Here is a 20,290-nt window from a genome sequence, read left to right as displayed (position 1 = left end):
AGTGAGAAAAATTGGTTTGATTTAATCCTAACAATTCTACTGATTTATGACAAGTTTAAAAGACAATAAAAAGAATTAAAGTTGTTTTCAAATGATAAAAAGGCGTTTCCAGGGTTCAGATTTCATTTCTGTTCAGCCCCGAGGCATACGGCCCGTATGGGAATCCATACGGCCCGTAGGGGACCCCGAGTTAATGCTGCAGCTACTGTTTTCTGTGTTGATACTAATGTTTAGGGTTTCTATCGACCAGATCTAGATACCTAACCTCAACTTTCGCATTTTGGCCTAGTACCCGATTACCGGACTCAAATACTTCCCTCTTAGATGCGTTAAACCTCAACTTTCGCATTTTGGCCTAATTTATCTAAGTTACTTGTTGGTTTACTAAAAGTATCCAAGGACTTTCGCCTCAAGGAAAGTTTCACCTTTCGGGTACTCCTTGGTTTAACCCTACTTCATATACTTTATTCGGTTGGATTAAATGTCATAGACTTGGCTCCTAACACTTAGATGTGCGCATTCATCTAACGGGATGACTAATCAATTCAAGCAAGCACAAATAAAGCAATCAAAATACTACTCAACAAGGTAAAAACAAAGCATTCAACACAAAATCCAAGTAGCATGCAAACAAAACCAAACTAGAAACTACATCTTAGCCCTAGAAACAAAGTAAATTAGCTACTCATGTTCATAAGATAACACAAATAACAGAAAATAAAAGAGTTCATGACAAAACAGTGGAGAAATCCGAAGATCCGTTGCAAACTCGCGTTTTTCACTTCTCTTCCTCTCCTCCTCCTCTTGTCTTTTGCTCCAAGAAAGCTTGTCCAAGTTCCAGTGGTGAATTTCCCCCTTTTTTGGTGAGGAAATATCTCATTTAATGCCCTGGATCGCGTGTGCAGAGGCTTCCTTTTCGGCCTCCTTGATTTCAGCTGATTTCAGATCCTGCTGGATTTTTCCGATTTAGCACCCTACGGCCCGTAGGGGACCCCATACGGCCCGTAGGGCTGTGTTTTGTCTTGGAGACTATGTGCCTCTGTTGTGGAATCTTCTGTGTGGTTGGGCAGATCCCGTACGGCCCGTAGGGTATGTCATACAGGCCGTATGAAAAATTGTCAGATCCAGTTTTTCGCCCTTTTTCCTGCAAAATACCAAACAAAACATAGCAGTACCACATTTCTTCGAAATATAAGTAAAAAGTCCACATTTATAGGCTTTAAAACACAGGTTTAAGTATAAATTAGGGCTATAAATTAGACATAATATGGAGATATCAAATTCCCCCAAGCTTGAACTTTGCTTGTCCTCAAGCAAAAATCCCAACTTAGGTATCGGGTTGGACTTTGGACTACCTAAATGCAGATAAATTCCTAAATGTGAAAAATTTACATGAGCTTGCTATTGTTAAGAACCTAGAGAATCATTTTGGATACAATTTGGACTTTCCTTGATCAATTTGATTCACCCCACAAATTGACTAATGAAATTTCATATTCTGAGATGCTTTAATATTTGCAAAAACTAATTACTTGAATTGATCAATCTTTCATTCTTACATTGAAATTATGCCCTTGTTTGTGGTGATTTTTTTTTCTTTTTCGCCCCCCCAAGCTTGAAACAAGCTTAGGTTAGAAAGTCGCGGATTTCATGTGTTGATAACTGCAAATATTTTTGAAACTTTTCGAGCTCAAAGGCATCCCGTCGGATTGTGCCAGTACTCTTTTTTTCTTTGGGAGACGAGCTCAAAGGCGCCCAGTAGGACTTATTGCCAGTACTCTTATTTTCTCCATCTTTTCATTTATTTCATTTGCATATATCATGAATACACACATCCAAGGTATTCTTTCATACCCATGGATATCCCAATCTTTCTATTATTTAAAATCCCCAATTCCCTATTTTATAAGGCACGGTTCAGTTTCAAAAATGCTTTTTCAATACAATTCAAGTTTTCATTTTTTTTTCTCAAAGTCTCAAAACATCTCATCCTATGCAATTCTTTGATCAAACATGGAGTTATTTCTAATCTTTCAAAGTCATCCAAATCACTACCAAAATTTTTCAAACAAGTACTTAATTCTAACAATCACACAAATTTTTGAAAAATAAACATGAGTTTTATACTTTATGCATTTTCAGACAATGAAGTCCAATTATGCAAGACTCTATTTTTCATAATCTCGTAAAACATCTTAACAAATTTGCAAGTTCAAGCAATTAAGTTCAAAATCACAAATTCTAATCAAGGTCAAGTAAAAATCAAGGTTATAAATCCTAAAAAATTTGAAAAATAAACATGACCTAAATGCAGATACAGTTTTCTTCTATTCCACCCCCCCAAGCTTGAATGAAGCATTGTCCTCAATGCTTGAATTCACACAAGAAAAATAAAATAGAAGAAAATATGAAAACTAACCAGACATGGAGTGAGGGAAGAGGCAGGGGCGCCTCACCGATTGGTGGGAGGTGGGTCGGGTGGTTTTTGGTGGAGCGCCATGTCGAATGTGTTGAAGGGATACACCATTCTTTCCTTTTTAATGCGCCAAGGGAGAGAAAGCATAGACCAGGTTGGTTGTGCACGGCTCGTATGCTGGTCTGCACGGTCCGTGTGCCTGTGATCATCCGCTGGTAAGGTCCTGTGCATGCATGTGGCTGGGTTTGTGCCCATCAGCTCCTCGATTAAGTTCCCGATCACAGTTTGCTGAGTTTTCAAATCCTCCAAGAGTCCAGCAGTGCAATTCGGGGGCGGATCTGAGCAAAGTGTCGTGTTGTCAAACACTTGCAAAAGAAAAATCCACCCCATATCTTTCAAGTCCTTGATTGAGCACCCGATCGCGCTTATGTGAGCTTTCAATTTCCCCAAGAGCGTGGCAGTCCGATCAGGGCTGAGATCCCCGGCAACGGCGCCAAAAACTTGTTCGCACAGAATATATGCTACAAAGTTTCAGTATAGCAAGCTATACCTTTTAAACCTTTGTTATACTCTGTCAAATCAGATAGCAAGTGCACTATCCTATCGATGAGTATGCTCAGGTATCGATCCACAGGGACGGAAGAAAATGACCGGACTCGTCTTAAAATTACTTGAGATTCTAGAAGTGAGAAAAATTGGTTTGATTTAATCCTAACAATTCTACTGATTTATGACAAGTTTAAAAGACAATAAAAAGAATTAAAGTTGTTTTCAAATGATAAAAAGGCGTTTCCAGGGTTCAGATTTCATTTCTGTTCAGCCCCGAGGCATACGGCCCGTATGGGAATCCATACGGCCCGTAGGGGACCCCGAGTTAATGCTGCAGCTACTGTTTTCTGTGTTGATACTAATGTTTAGGGTTTCTATCGACCAGATCTAGATACCTAACCTCAACTTTCGCATTTTGGCCTAGTACCCGATTACCGGACTCAAATACTTCCCTCTTAGATGCGTTAAACCTCAACTTTCGCATTTTGGCCTAATTTATCTAAGTTACTTGTTGGTTTACTAAAAGTATCCAAGGACTTTCGCCTCAAGGAAAGTTTCACCTTTCGGGTACTCCTTGGTTTAACCCTACTTCATATACTTTATTCGGTTGGATTAAATGTCATAGACTTGGCTCCTAACACTTAGATGTGCGCATTCATCTAACGGGATGACTAATCAATTCAAGCAAGCACAAATAAAGCAATCAAAATACTACTCAACAAGGTAAAAACAAAGCATTCAACACAAAATCCAAGTAGCATGCAAACAAAACCAAACTAGAAACTACATCTTAGCCCTAGAAACAAAGTAAATTAGCTACTCATGTTCATAAGATAACACAAATAACAGAAAATAAAAGAGTTCATGACAAAACAGTGGAGAAATCCGAAGATCCGTTGCAAACTCGCGTTTTTCACTTCTCTTCCTCTCCTCCTCCTCTTGTCTTTTGCTCCAAGAAAGCTTGTCCAAGTTCCAGTGGTGAATTTCCCCCTTTTTTGGTGAGGAAATATCTCATTTAATGCCCTGGATCGCGTGTGCAGAGGCTTCCTTTTCGGCCTCCTTAAATTATGCTCATTTCAGATTCCAGCTGGATTTTCCGAATTAGCGCCCTACGGGCCGTAGGGGACCCCGTACGGGCCGTATGGGACCCCGTACGGGCCGTATGGGACCCCGTACGGGCCGTAGAGGACCCCGTATGCCTGTGCTTTGTCTTAGAGACTTTGTGCCTCTGTTGTGGAACCTTATGTGTAGTTGGGTAGATCCTGTACGGGCCGTACAAAATGTCATACGGGCCGTATGAAAAGTAGTCAGATCCAGTTTTTCGCCCTTTTTTCCTGCAAAATACCAAACAAAGCATAGCAGTACCACATTTCATCGAAATATAAGTAAAAAGTCCACATTTATAGGCTTTAAAGCACAGGTTTCAGTGTAAATCAGGGCTGTAATTTAGATATAATATGGAGATATCAGGATGGTGAACCACTATCTGATATAGGACAATATCAAAGGTTGGTAGGTAAGTTAATTTATCTTATAGTTACTAGACCTGATATTGCCTTTGCATTTAGTGTTATAAGTCAATTTATGCATGCTCCACACACTAGTCACTTGAGTGCTATCAATAGAATACTAAGATATCTTAAAAGCACTCCAGGTCAAGGAATTTGGATGAAAAAATATAATTCTAATGAAGTGGTTGGTTCCTCTGATGCAGATTAGGCTGGTAGTTGTGACAAAAAATCAACCACAGGTTTTTGTACCTTTGTAGGAGACAACTTGGTGAAGTGCAGAAGCAGAATGTGGTGGCAAGGTGAAGTGCAGAAGCAAAATATCGAGCCATGGTATCTACTGCGAGTGAGCTCATTTGGATCAAGCAACTACTTAGCGACATGAAGATGGAACACACAGGGGCAATGAAAATATACTGTGATAATCAAGCTGCATGACATATTGCATCCAACCCAGTATTCCATGAAAGAACAAAACACATAGAGGTTGACTATCACATTGTCAGAGAAAAAGTACAGTCAGGAGAAATAGAAACACCATTCGTCAGAAGCAAAGAGCAACTGACAGATGTCTTTACTAAGGCACTCGACAAAGCCAGTCATCTAAACATACTTACCAAGTTGGGCTCAATTCATTTATTTGAACCCAACTTGATGGTGATAGAGTATTTAAGAATAAAGATCATTCGCCTCAGAATATTTATCATTGACAATTTTAGGTAACAAATAAAATAGTCTCCAATTGTACAACTGTTCAACTATTTTTTGTAAATAGCTTGATTCATGTAACGGCTAGTGAATCTTTGTAATTAAGACACAATTAGAGTGTAGATTACAGTATAGATAATTTAGAAAATAGTCCAATGGCTAGTTAGAATTTTAGGTTATATATAGTTATGTATAGACTATGCAAAAAGATACAGCAATCAATAAAACAGTATTTTCATCATTCTTCTTTCCATTCTAAATTCCAATACAATGGCTTTTAGTTTTCTTTACTGGCTGTTCGAGGAGCAGGAAGAGGTGAATATATCTCAGTGGTGGAGAAAGTAATCATTAGTGGTTCATTGAATAAATGGGACAGTAGCACACGGCAGTCTTTCTGACTAAATTGTTTCATCAACTTCAGATTACCACAAATATCTTCCTCTCAAGATATAAATTCAAATATTGTCGTTATTTGCTAAATTCAAATGTGTCATTTTTATATTCTAAATTACCACAAGTATCTCGTCTTCTCTTGCTTAATTGTAACCATCCGTTATAACTAAATTGAATTGTCGTTATTTACTAAATTCAAAAGTATCCTGTCGAGTGTCGACGTTATTTACTTTGAAGTCATGATCATGTATTCTAAGTTTCATCCATTCTACTATTCCCCTTCAACTCTCTAAGAGATAAGATTTGACTGGATCTGAGCCTTCTACTTACTAAAAGTCTAGCTAGTGCGCTTTACAAGATTTATTTCGGACATACAAATATATATTAACTTAAAAGCAATAAGCAGAAAGAAACTAAAATTCAATGCTTCTATTATGTATTGTTATTCCACCGGAAGGCATGTGTGGTACTACAATTCTATTCATATATATATATATATATATGGTACTAGTCTTTTATTTAAAAAAAAATTATGTATGAGGCACTTTTCGCGAGGATAAAAAAGTGGCTTTTTGCGACGGACTACTCTCATTGTTCAGCTTTTTCCTTTTGCGACGGACGACCGTCACAAAAGCGCTTTTTCCCTCGCAAAAAGTATCTACTTTATTCATGTAGTGATGGTATACCATGAGAAATTGTACTTGTATTTTAAATGATATACCAGCATGAATAACTTGCAACTTATACTTTTGATGTGTTGGTCATGGCTTACATCAATGAATCATTTTTTTTTTTAAAAAGGCAGTGTTTATTTCCACGTACGGCAATTTAATGAAAGCAGCAATATATACATAATTAACTCTAATAAAATTTGTGGAAATAAAAAAATTATTCCAAAAATTTGGAATGTAATTGATAAATCATTTTTGACTAAAGGCTTCAATTGTTGAATTTTCCATATATAGTGAATTGACTGCAGTATACTTTGACTAGTGACAATTGCAAATGAAAGCTATACGTACGTTCTAGAAGCTTTGATTACTAAAAGATCCTGTAGGAAAAAATGTTTAGTTGATCAATGAGTGTTGTGCAGTTGAGTTAATTAGCATTTTTTTTTTCTATTTTGTAGTATTTTCATTGTACAACTGAAGTCTTTTTAGCAAAACTTTGCATGTGCCTTTGACGGAAATAATAAATAAAGAAAATAAAACAGTATATTGGAAAAGACAACAAAATTAGAAATAATTAATTTGAAAATAATTAATTCGATCGTATCCGCCTCTATATCTAAAAATTAAATACGGATATCCGATATCCGAATATCCGTGTGAATACGGATACATATATGGTCTGAATTTTAATTATCCATATCCGATTATGAATAATAAATATATATCATATAGTTTACCATAAATTATGAAAATATTTATGTATATATCTACGGATATTCAATATCCGATCCGTAGCTGTATGTATCTGTCTAATATCCGATCCATACATGTATCCGAAAATTAAAAGCAGATACGGATATGGTTTTACCACTATCTGATCCATATCGGATCTGTTTGCACCCCTGCATGGCACTACATGTATTATAAGAAAAGCTATTTTTTGATGAAGAGATTCTGTGTATAATAAAGGTAATCTTACACAACATATATATAATTTTATTGCAATAATATTATTTGCACGATTCTCACACATACAGAGAATAAGTGAACATTAATGAAGCATAAAAACTTTCAAATACAAAATATGTAAATAAAGCATGATGCCCTAAAACTGAATTCTAACTGCATGCCAACATCAAACTAATCTTCAAACATACATAGGAGTTACGATCATAATTTATGAAGTAGCTGGCTACTCATTTCTAGATACTATTCACCACCTCTTGCATTAATTGTTGGACGGAGTGACGAGTTATTATTCAAACACATGCAATTTGAATAATTTTGAGAATTTCATTGATGACTTCTTCTGTTGATGGTTCAATGCGTTGGTCAAGGACATCTGGGAGTATGATTTCCTTTTGATCAGATGATGATAGATTGAGCATATCCCCAGGGTGCTTTCCCATAAGCAGTTCCAATTTTAAAAGAGAAAAATTGCATGATCGGTCAGATGCTAAATCAAAAGAATTCATATTTCAGCGTAAATTTACACGTTCATGTCAATCATTTTCTCTTTGTATAATTGATATTGCTCAGCGCCTTTATTTTTGAAATTTATTAGAGATGTACTAGTATATTTAATTTTTCCATTTCAAATTAAACAAATAAGATATATAATTTATTTTAACAAATTTTGAACGAAATGGACAAACATAGAGCAACTAGTTGGTCGGATTTGATCAGAAATAATTTATGTGCGTCCAGTTCTCAGTAACTTTCTTTAGCATTCATTTATTATGTTTTTTTAATATTAAGTTAATTAATTCTAAACAAAATATTATTGTGCTAAATACTTAGTTACTTTCTTTTAAATCTTGTATAATTATAATTATCAAGGTGTATCAAGAAAGTATATTACAAGTGTAATCATGAACCCTGGACTTTAAATTATATTACCACTAAAATATGATACTTTCTTTGGGGTATTATATATAATATTTTGGATAATTGTTTGATGTATATTTGTTCCGTTTCTATATGATAATAATATAAAAACCGAGATCGTTAACACTACTTTCACAATATAAAGAATTAAAGATTAAAAGTTTGTCATTCGAATTCATTTTGACAAATTTTAATATCAATTAACCTCGTGAATCTCGTGATGAGTTCTGGCCTAGCTTAGCTTGGATCTTCAAATTTCAACTCTCCTCTAAACAAAGCAAAACAAAACAAAACAAATTTGGAAGGTGACGGAGGTGAGAGACCCGATTGATAAAGCAAATTTGGAAGATAGAGAGAAGCAAGAGTTATCAACGGGCTGCCCCGGTCAATTAACATGCCTAAGGTCAGTCGTAATAGTATGGCCCTGTAAAGCCCATTCATTTAATACAGGCCATATGGTTAATTGGGCCAGACTGACAACACAAAGTTCAGGTATTGGGAAAGTACAAGCATGATATCTTTCAATCTGTACTGCTATCAAAAGCTAACGTTGATAATTAATTAATTAATTAAGTGCAGGGCACATGTACTCAAATTGCTACCCCTAGTGGCTAGAAATCAATGTACTAATTAAAATATTAAAAGTATGAAAGGTGGGTAGCTCATGAAATAGCGGTTTTTTCATGCATTACTCATTTCTCCTGATGATATATATAGAGATCTTCCATTAGTAAGTTTTAAATTATTTTTTTTTAACATGAAATTTGCAACTGTATTGACTCAAAAGTAACATGAATCGCACACAATAAAGTTTCTGAAATAAATTAATTATGTTATTGGAGAAAGCCAAAACAAATTATTGAGATTTATCAACTTTAGTTTCAAGAAAAAAGAGATTTTGAATCCTTTATAGTACATTTCTTATATTACTTCTTCCCGTGCCATCCCTATCCCTACATCACCTATTTTTTCCTGCTTGTGTAGAAAAGTTTTTTTTTTTTGAAAATCTTAGTAGAAGCTACTAAGTAAAGTTACAACTGTTATAATTAACATATTTCTACATTCTTCTTTCTGGTTATAGTGTATCAGTAAGATAACAACCCTCTCTAAACCACTTTTCCTGTTTAGCCTATTCCTTTTTTCTTAGCTGCACTTCCACAGTACTGCAACCACATTGCACTTTCTTCAACTACCCTATCAGCTAACTGTCTTGGAGGTATCATTCTATCTATGAAAATTTTTTCATTTCTCTGTCTCCATATAAACCAGAGGACACACATGAATTTTGATGCCCAATCTTTTATGTTTTTGTTTCTATTACATATCTCTCTTGAGCTTTCCCATATTTGTTCCACTGTGTCTTCTTTGATCATGAGTTTGAATCTCATATGCAGTTCCATTCGGTCCCAGACTTGTGAAGCGTACCGACATGAAAAGAAGAGGTGTTGTGTTGTTTCCATATCGCAGTTATTACACTTAACACACCTTAATTCGCATCTCATATGTCTCCTTAGCATCACCTCATGTGTCAATATCCTTCCTTGTAGCAAAAGATAGGTAAATATTCTGATCTTTAATGGCACGGGGCTGCCCCAGATTTCCTTGTACCCCCAACCCAATAGTTCCTCCTATTTGCATTACTCTATAGAAAGAACCAGCAGAATACTTTCCTGTTTTTGTCCACATCCATTTCAGTTCATCTCGGGACTGTGAGTTGCAGTGAAAATGTGATGTCAGGGGCTAGGTTTGAGATTATGGGAGCTGCATCACACAATGATATTCTTTGGAAGGGTGGTCTTTGCTGTCCATCTTTTAATCGCCTTAATGGTGCATCATGCCATGTGTCATACCAGAATGAGACTGATACACCATTTCCCACATTTTCATCTTGTGCTCCAGTTAAACATTGGCAGCAATTTGATTAGATTATTCCAAAAAAATGATCCATTAACTACCCAAATTTTGGGCCCCTCCTCTTGGATTGCAATCCCTTTTAGCTTGATGACAGTTGCGGTCCAGATATATGCTCCAGTTAAACAAAATTATAATTTTTTGTCGGGTTTTAACATCATTCCGGGACAAAAAAGTAAACCAAGTCCTTGTAATTTTTTGTTGGGTTAGATTAGATATATGATTAATTTGTTGTAACAAAATTTGATCGGAAGGAAAACCATAGAGCAATTATTTGGTAAGATTAGATCATAAATGATTTATGGGGAGCCACTCTTAGTTACTTTGTTTTACCATTTATTTATTGTGCGTATTTAACACTAAGTTAATTCATTCGATCTAATTAAAATATTATTGTTCTAAATACTTGGTTTATTTTAAATCTTGTATATTTATAATTATCAAGGTGCGTCTTATGAAATTATACAAGTGTAATGATGAATCCTCGACTTTTGTATCATCACTAATGATATGAGTATGCCTTTGGAGGAACGATGTATAGTTTTTTCGTTTCTATGTGATAAAAGTTTCATCTTTTGAATTTAATTCGACAACTTTTAAAATAAATATGTCTAATACTATCATGATGAGTTTCACCTAGCTTTGATTGGATTGTTAAATTCCAACATTGCGTCGCTAAACAAGTGTATATACATCTAAGATTAATATGGCTGAGATTGCCGACCTGAACAAAGCAAATTTAGGAGGAGAGAGAGACCCAGTTGACAAAGAAAATTTGGGAGATAGAGAAGAAAATGTCATTCGTCAGAGAGACGGCAGAGATCAATTGATCTGGGCTGACCCAAACGAACTTTTCACGGACAAGTGTTCGAACAACCAACGGACTACAGAAAAATTAAAATAAATAGTGCATGCCCATCATGCATCACTGGTACACAGTGGTACTACAATGTATACCAGCCATGATATGGGTAAAGGCATATGTTGTCCCATAATTAACGCCCCTTCGTTTAATACAGTCCCAAGTTTCCACCCTAAGTTACCACCCCAATACTTCACGAGTGTTTCACTAATAGCATCAGCAACAACATCACCACTATGTGGTGGTGAGAGCTCGCTAAAACTAATGATTCGCTTTTGCAAGTTCCATTTAGTATCTATTTAATGTGCTGTCAAACACATTGGTTTGATTGGAGGTCCAACAATCACTTGTAAGTGAAATCCTATCAACACCTCTGAAAATCTTTTTTTATTTTTTATTTTCCATTTTCAAAGATTTTAACACACTCTTTTTTTATGGTGTTGCGGGTCACTGTTTGGTAGAGGGAGTTGTTGTACTTCATGAATATGTTAAAACTTTTTCTATTCCACAAATACGAAGGGCAATTCATGAACCATAATCATTTTAGCATGCAACTCTCTATTCTTCATATGGTCATATTTCCCACCTCCATATATAAAAGCCCGTACTCTCCACCTCATTTTCACCCATCAAACATTCAGTGATAGGTATTAAACCTGTGGTGTTGCCTTTAGCTCTTTTAATCTTACCACAGGATTTCACATGGCGTATGAGTGTCAATGTGGTACCACCTTGAATATATTTGTACTATCTCTTACAATACTGGCACTCAGCTTTATCTTCGTTCAGCAGACGTCACTAGTTTTTCTTTTGAGTAGCTTCATAGCTGCATTCTGACTAGGAGGAGCTTCAGCTGATTCACTCTGACTAGAAGGGGTACCACTGATAACTTCTGATAACGGTTGTGACACTCTTCTTCCACTATCTCCCATAAATCTTGTGAGATCAAGAGGGTTTTCATTTATATACTCCAATAGTCATAATTCTCGCTATCAAAGACGAGTTGCGCACCTTGTAGCCCCCATGCACCACCTTGCATAGTCATCACACTCTATTAGAGAAACCTCACTTGAACTCTCAAACAACATTCAATATATTTCTTAGTGGGTAACCCACTAACAATCAAAAAAACTCGCAAACAACATTGCTCTGATACCACTTATGTTGGCTTATTTAAGACCTATGTTATTTTGTTTAGTATTTTAGTGGAAGACAGAAAGAGAAAAGAAAATAATTCTTATGCAGAAATTTTATTCTATTATGTTAAGATACTTTTACAAATGACATACTTCTTATTTATAAGTCATATGATTATCTTTTACTAACCCAAGAACATAAATATAATTAAATACAACACAAATACCAAGTGCACGAATTGCACTCCTGATCTGAGACGGTCAATAAAGAATAACAACCGTTCCTAATTTAAGATATTTGTTTTACTTATTTAAGATAGATTGTTAAAGTCCAGTGAAAATGAATGAACAAGAGGAATTGTAAGCGTTAAGCAAAAGAGATATTGTCTCCTATATAAAGGAGTGAAAATGTAAAACAAAGGATAGAGAGAAAACAAAAAGAGAAACAATCATGTCTCCTATTTTTGGAGAGAGAAAAGAAATATTCAAATATACTGATTTATGTGAAAGTTATTAAATTCTTATTACTCTCATACGGATCAACTCTCCAACATAACTTTTGAAAACATAGACAATTAATCTATCTAGAAATCTCAAATATATTAATCTAACTATTTGACTAATTGACCCATTTAACATTAATTTCGACATATTGAATTATTGGTTGTGTAATATTTAATGTTGAATATCTAGCAAATATGGATGCTAGCCCATAAAAAATATAATAAAGAAAATGAAATCTTACACGGTTCTTGAAATACATTGTGTACAAAGAGTGACATATACAGCTTCGTATTAAACATCCGTGTATGGTTTCAAAAAATCATACACGTTTTCGCCGATATCATTAGAAATCAAAATAGTGTTTGGTAGCCATCTGGTACACTATTACAAAACATAGATGAAGCATTGCGGCATCATTATACATTAGCATAGAAAAGTGATGCGTCATTTGCCCATTTTTTTAATACCAGGACATTTATTAAAGAGATGCATGGGGTGCAAACGGGTCGAATATTATTCGACCGTATCCGCATCTTTATCTGAAAATTAGATATGGATATCCGATATCCGAATATGCGAATATCCGTGTAAATACGGATACATATATGGTCTGAATTTTAATTATCCATATTTGATCATGAATAATAAATATATATCATATAGTTTACCATAAATTATGAAAATATTTATGTATATAACTACGGATATTCAATATCCGATCTGTATCTGTATGTATCTGTCTATATATCTGATCCATATCTGTATCCGAAAATTAAAAGTAGATACGGATATGGTTTTACCACTATCTGATCTGTATCCAATCTGTTCTATGAATGCGTGGCACTACATGTATTTAAAGAAAAGCTACTTTTTGAAGAGATACTGTGTATAATAACGGTAATCTTACACAACATATATAGACTTTTATTGCAATAATATTATTTGCACGATTCTCACCACACATACAGAGAATAAGTGAACATTAATGAAGCATAAAAACTTTCAAATACAAAATATATAAATAAAGCATCATGCCCTAAAACTGAATTCTAACTGCATGCCAACATCAAACTAATCTTCAAACTTACATAGGAGTTACGATCATAATTTATGAAGTAGCTGGCTACTCATTTCTAGATACTATTTACCACCTCTTGCATTGTTGGACGGAGTGACGGGTTATTATTCAAACACTCATATGCAATTTGAATGATTTTGAGAATTTCATTGATGACTAGTTCTCTTGGTGGTTCAATGCGTTGGTCAAGGACATCTTGGAGTATGATTTCCTTTTGATCGGAAGATGATAGATTGAGCATATCACCAGGATGCTTTCCCATAAGCAGTTCCAATATAATTACTCCGAAGCTATATACGTCACATTTTCAGTCATCCTCATGGTATAGGCTAGTTCTGCATAAAGAAAAAAAAAATCAAATTGCAATTTTTTTTTATACAAGTGATGGAAATTAAATACGATAATAAGGTGTTTAAGTATAGAGAACCTGGTGCTATGTAACCGTAGGTTCCAGCAAGCATGCTCCAATTAGAAGACTCTGGCTTGAGAAATTTTGCAATACCACAATCCGAGATACTTGCTGTAAACTCAAAATCGAGCAAGATGTTTTTGGAAGTTACATCTCGATGTACTATTGGGGGATAACAATCATGATGCAAATGTGAGAGAGCACATGCAACATCTCTCATTATAACCTTTCTCTTTGCCCAATCTAGCTCTATTGCTTCCTCACTTTTTAGAATATTATGTAAATCTCTCTTCTGATAATACTTGTATACAAGGTATTTATTTTGTGGTGAGGAACAATAACCATATAATTTAGCAATGTTGCGGTGTCGAATATGGGTTAGAGTGTGAATTTCTCTGTGGAATGCTTCAGCATCTAGTGAGGATTCTCCACTTGCTAACATGATTTTCTTTACTGCTAATGTGAGGTTGTCTGGCTCTAAAATTGCTTTGTAAACTCTTGCATGGCCACCAATTCCAATGCAATATTTCTCATTGAAATTCTCTGTGGCCCTTATAATCTTCTCATATACATCTCTTCCATCAAAATTCCACACGGAAAACATTTCACCTCTACTCGGATTGCCAATATGCACTAGTTTTGCTTTTCTCTTTCTCGAGTAAAGTAGGTAAATTAGCCAGAGTAAGAAAGAGGTTAGCAATGCAGCACAACAAATTAGAGTTGCAATCAACTTAACCCTTCGTTGTCTGGTTGAACCAACTGTATCTTTAACAAATGCATCACACGAGGGCAAACCTTGAATAGTTCCACACAGATTAGTATTGTGTATAAACCATTGTTCTTGGGCTTTATGAAAAATCTTTATATCAGGCACTGGACCCTCCAATTGATTGTATGACAGATCTATAGTTGACAAACTTAACATGTCTCCCAATGAAAGTGGAATTTGACCGGTTAGATTGTTGTGAGAGAGGTTTAGGTTTTGCAACATGGTTAAGTGCGCTAGCGTTAGTGGTATTTCCCCGGTTAAAAAATTTGTGCTTAAATCTAGGAGGTCTAATAAATGTACTAAGTTTCCAAAATGAGATGGAATTTTTCCAATCAACCTATTGTTGCCGAGGTTTAATAATTGAAGATTCACACAATTGCCTAGTTCTTCTGGCACACTTGTTAGGCTATTTGATGATATATCAAGACTTATTAAAGCAGATAACATTCCCAACTCTTTCGGTACATTTCCTATGAAATTGTTGCGAGCTAAATCAAGCTCAATCAATCTTTTTAATCCACCGAGTTCTGCCGGTATTATTCCCGATAGAGAATTTGATGAGAGATAAATAACGTTGATATTACTTAGGTTTCCTAAAGAGCTAGGAATTTCTCCACTCAAAAAGTTTTTTGTTAGATCTAAGGTTGTCAAATTTGTAAGTCTACTAATTTTAGGCGGGATTGATCCGATGAGACTATTATTGTGAAGATATAGATTTACAAGATTGGTTAAGTTTTCTAAATTAGTAGGTATTTCTCCACTCAGAAAGTTATTTGCTAAATCTAAAGATGTCAATTGTCTAAGTTTACCAATTCCAGGAGGGATCAGTCCAAAGATACTATTATTCCAAAGATACAGATCGACAAGATTGGTTAAGTTTTCTAAATTAGTTGGTATTTCACCACACAGAAAGTTTTCTTGTAGTTGTAAAACTGTCAGATGTGTAAGTTTGCCAATTTCAGAAGGGATTGATCCAGAGAGATTATTAATGTAAAGATCCAATACTATAAGACTGGTTAAGTTTGCTAAATTACTCAGTATTTCTCCACTTAGAAAATTGTTTGATAGTGCTAAATATGTCAAATGGGTAAGTTCACCGATTTCAGGAGGGATTGATCCAGAGAGATTATTATCCCAAAGATACAATTCTCTTATATTTGTCAAGTTTCCAATGCAAGGCGGGATCAAACCGCTGAGAACATTATCTTGAAGACAAAGATATGTAAGTTTTGAGAATAGACATATTGATGGAGGAATTACTCCACTGAGTTTATTATGACTGAGATTAAAAATTCTAATTGATGGAAGAGCGGAGAAATTAAGAGCATCTATTTTTCCAACAAGACCTTTCTGGGAAAGATTAATTTTAGTGACAACTTGCCTTCTTTTGTTAGTGTCGCGGCAAGTGATTCCAGTCCAGTTGCATGGGTGGACATGCAAATTCCAAGATGAAAGCGGCTGTTGAGTCTGGAGAGTGGATTTCCAATGGAGGAGAGCTTGTGCTTGTGATGTGAGAGAAGTTTGAACCAAAGGAAGTAGAAAGAGTAGTGTAAGGAACAAGAGAATGCCCCTCATTGCTGCTATAAATTAATGCTAAGAGCTCAAGTTATAGCTAAAATGCATCAACGCTGGCCATCTTATAAACTCAGTGGTGAGACTTATCAGTTCTGTGGTTCTAAAACTTGCAGAGTCAACAGACGTGCTCGGCTTCCAATTAGAAACCGGATTTAGTGACCCTGGTTAGAATAGAATGCAACATATTTTATGAATAGGCTTGTGTTGCCTATCTGTCGTCTGTGAATTAACCATGCTCCATGTACATTCAATGGTCAATAACGTAACAGTCACGGCCAGCTGGATAAGGTTGGTTCCGGAGGGAAATAATTAAGAAGCCTTCATTTCATGGAAGACTTCATTCGTGGTGTCATTGACTCTGGAGAGCTACACGTTTGGATTGACTGCAGTATATGTGTGTGTGTATATTAAATATTAGCTATAAATAATTTTGTCTTAGTATATTCTTTTCAAAAATATACAAAGATAAAATTTAACATAAAAAATGTAGATAGTTATTGATCTTGTTATTTAAATAATATCAATTACTTATTTAAATAATACATTACAAGACGTTAGAAAAATCAACTCAGTCGTATTTGATGAACGGTTAATAGTTATCAAATTTGAAAAGAATTGGTTAAATTACTGATTAATAGTTATCCAATTTGATTTTGTACTTGTTAATTATTACAAAAATTAATGATAAATTGAAAATAGCCCTTCCCCATAGTTATAGCCAATAATTGACATTTTGTCTGAGTAGCGAAAAAATAAATATTAGCATCCTATAGACAATTTTCAAACAGTTCAACATGATATCTATATTAAAATGTGCTTAAAGGTAAAATTTTATAATTTTTAATTTTTTTACTATTTATTAAGTATTTTACAAAACTGTTGTTTTTAGACAATTATGGACCACTAAAAAACAAAATTTTTGTAAAATACTTAATAAATAGATAGCATGTTTAGCGGTTCAAATTTATTGTTTGGATTTTTAAAATTACAAAATTAAATTATTGTAAGATGTTGTAACTTACAAATGTTGTAAGATGTTGTCAAATGTTGTAAGTTGATACCTCAAATAAAATTAATTGCATTAATTGAACCTTAGCAACTATGGGGTGGGCGAAAGAGAAATAGTATTTTTTTTAGGGGGAATTTCATATATATTCCTCAAAAGTTTTAATATTATGTATTTATCCCTCCAAAATCAGTAATTACATATTTATCCTTGAAAATTATACAAACTCACATATTTGTCCCATCTAACTCTATAACATATCAAATATCTCCAAAAATAATTAAATAATATTTTTTAAAACTTTAAAATTTATTTTAAATATTAATTAATAATATGTTGACCATTATGCCCTTTAGTCTGCCTAAGTTCTCTTCAATGTAAGGTACCGAACCCCCCCCCCCCCCCCCCCCCGCCTCTCTCTCCAAACGCGCCAAATCATAGATTTCTCGCCGTCTTCCCTAGTCGCCTCCCATTTCACAGATTTCTACTCCCCCTCACTGCTTTATTTTTCCATTTTCTTTTGGAGAGCGAGGTGGGAGGTTTGGCGTCTTAGGCCCTGTTCGGCAGAAGAGTGAATGCTACTATTCACGTGGAAAAAAAAATTCACTCGGACTGAATTTTGTTTCCCATGTAAACAGTAAAAATTAGTTCAAAATTTTTTCAATCCCATTCCTATACATTCGCCGAACAGGGCCCTAGAGAGAAGAGAACTTGGACTAAAGAGACAGAAATGAAGAGCATAATAGTCAACATATTATTAATTAATACTGTAATTTTTTTTAAATTTAAAAAAATATTATTTAATTATTTTTGGAGATATTTGATATGTTATAAAGTTAGATTGGACAAATATGTGAGTTTGTATGATTTTCAAGGATAAATATATAATTATTGATTTTGGAGGGATAAATATGCAATATTGAAACTTTTGAGGGATATACATGAAATTGCCCCATTTTTTTAACGACATCGTGAGGTGGCTCAAATAAATGTTTTCTTCAATGACAATAGATGATCTCTGATAATCTAAACCGTTAATTCAAGATCTGAGATTCGGTGACTTCACAATTTTAAAATCACCAGGTGTTACATATATTGAAGAATTAAAATATAATTTTCCATCTGTCAATACCTAAAATATTCCAAACAAAATAAAAACAATTTGGTATTACATTAAATTCCTCAAATTGTTGAATTTACCTTTTAAAAAAGGTGGAAATTCACATCGTTTCAGTAAAAATATAAATAAAGACAAACTCTTCAAATTATGGTGCATTAGTGCTAATTTTTTTGTACAAAATAGATAGTTTAAAGTTAGTGTCAAAAATAGTCAAAATAGATGGTTTATAATTAGTGCTAATCTTTATTTTGCATTAGTGTCAAAAAAAGAAGGTTTAAAATTACAGAAATAAATTTTCTCTTTAACTTATAAAATGTTTCGATTTCTTATGGACGATGTTTATATATAGGCTTATTGATAATGATTTTCCGTTAAAATTCTTACACATTTTTCTTTTTCAAATTAATTATTTCTAATTTTGTTGTCTTTTCCAATATACTGTGTTTTATTTTCTTTGTTTATATTTACGTCAAAGGCACATGCATACTTTTGCTAAAAAGACTTCATTTGTACAATGAAAATACTACAGAATAGAACAAAAACGCTAATTAACTCAACAGCACGACACTCATTGATCAACTCAACATTGTTTCCTACAGAATCTTTTAGTAATCAAAGCTTTTATAACGTATAGCTTTCATTTGCAATTGTCACTAGGCAAAGTATATTGCAGTCAATTCACTATGGAAAATTCAACAATTGAAGTCTTTAGTCAAAACGACAATTCAATTTAATTATAATGGATGGTTACTACAGAATAGAACAAAAACGCTAATTAACTCAACTGCACGACACTCATTGATCAACTAAACATGTTTTCCTACAGGATCTTTTAGTAATCAAAGCTTTTATAACGTACAGCTTTCATTTGCAATTGTCACTAGGCAAAGTATACTGCAGTCAATTCACTATGAATAATATCCGATCCGTTTGCACCCCTATATATATACACCTCTTCCTGCTCCTCACATCAGCCAGTAAAGAAAACTAAAAGCCATTGGTTATATACTTATAAAACTAAAAGCCATTGGTTACATACTTATATTATCTATCAATGAGTACAATCTTCATGAAGTTTATTTTCCTTTCTTTTCTCATTCTTATGGCATCTCAGCCAGAAGTAGCCTCTGGCAGGTACTCCAGTATACAGGACCCTTATTGTCCTTCTGACCCAACTATAGAGCCTCCGGACTGCGCACGTGATGGCACTTCTGCTCCAGGAAAAAATCTCAATAACACAGATGGCGATAATGCCAGAGTTCAAACTAAAGATCATCCTTAGAAGCACATATTCTCCTTGTGTATGTATTACCTAATTAAGTGATCTTCTATATATATGTTATTTTTCTGCGTAGTCCCACTGAAGAAGTTATGTTTGTGCCAAATTATTTTTAGGGTATAAAACCACCTACCCCACCTCCAGTGCGTATCCTCTGAGATATCTCATATTTTGTGTGACTGACTTGTCCGGTGCCTATTCGGGGACAGCCCAGGTGGCCAGTATTATTATTTAAGCTTTGAGATTCGTGCAGAATGTATTTGAACGTTTGAGATTTTCCAAAATGTAACGCCAAATATGAGATATCTCAGATGATGCGAATTCCCCCACCTTCCTCCAAAAAGATTTATAGTAGAAATTGAGCTGCTCCATGCAACTCACCTTTTATTTATCAATCCCAACATCCACTACTGCAATGATGCTTGATCATTGCTTTGTATTGGGTATAGTGTGGCTACTGGCTAATACAATACTATAATGGAAATATTGGAATACATATTTGAATATTA

At 34.5% G+C, this 20,290-nt stretch overlaps 1 long non-coding RNA gene across 1 annotated transcript in view; it reads left to right on the top strand.

Moving 5' to 3' along the window:
* LOC144561332 (uncharacterized) overlaps positions 1 to 20,290 on the top strand; it is a 30,962-nt gene extending 10,672 nt beyond the window's left edge. The window contains exon 2 of the long non-coding RNA XR_013513805.1: positions 19,481 to 20,290. This is a non-coding gene — a long non-coding RNA (uncharacterized LOC144561332). The remainder of the gene's footprint in view (positions 1 to 19,480) is intronic.

Source organism: Carex rostrata, chromosome 1, assembly GCF_964058835.1.
Source record: "Carex rostrata chromosome 1, lpCarRost1.2, whole genome shotgun sequence".
NCBI classification, from domain to species: Eukaryota; Viridiplantae; Streptophyta; class Magnoliopsida; order Poales; family Cyperaceae; genus Carex; species Carex rostrata.
The sequence above is the reverse complement of the archived record's forward strand: the minus strand, read 5'-3'. Positions and strand labels throughout refer to the sequence as shown.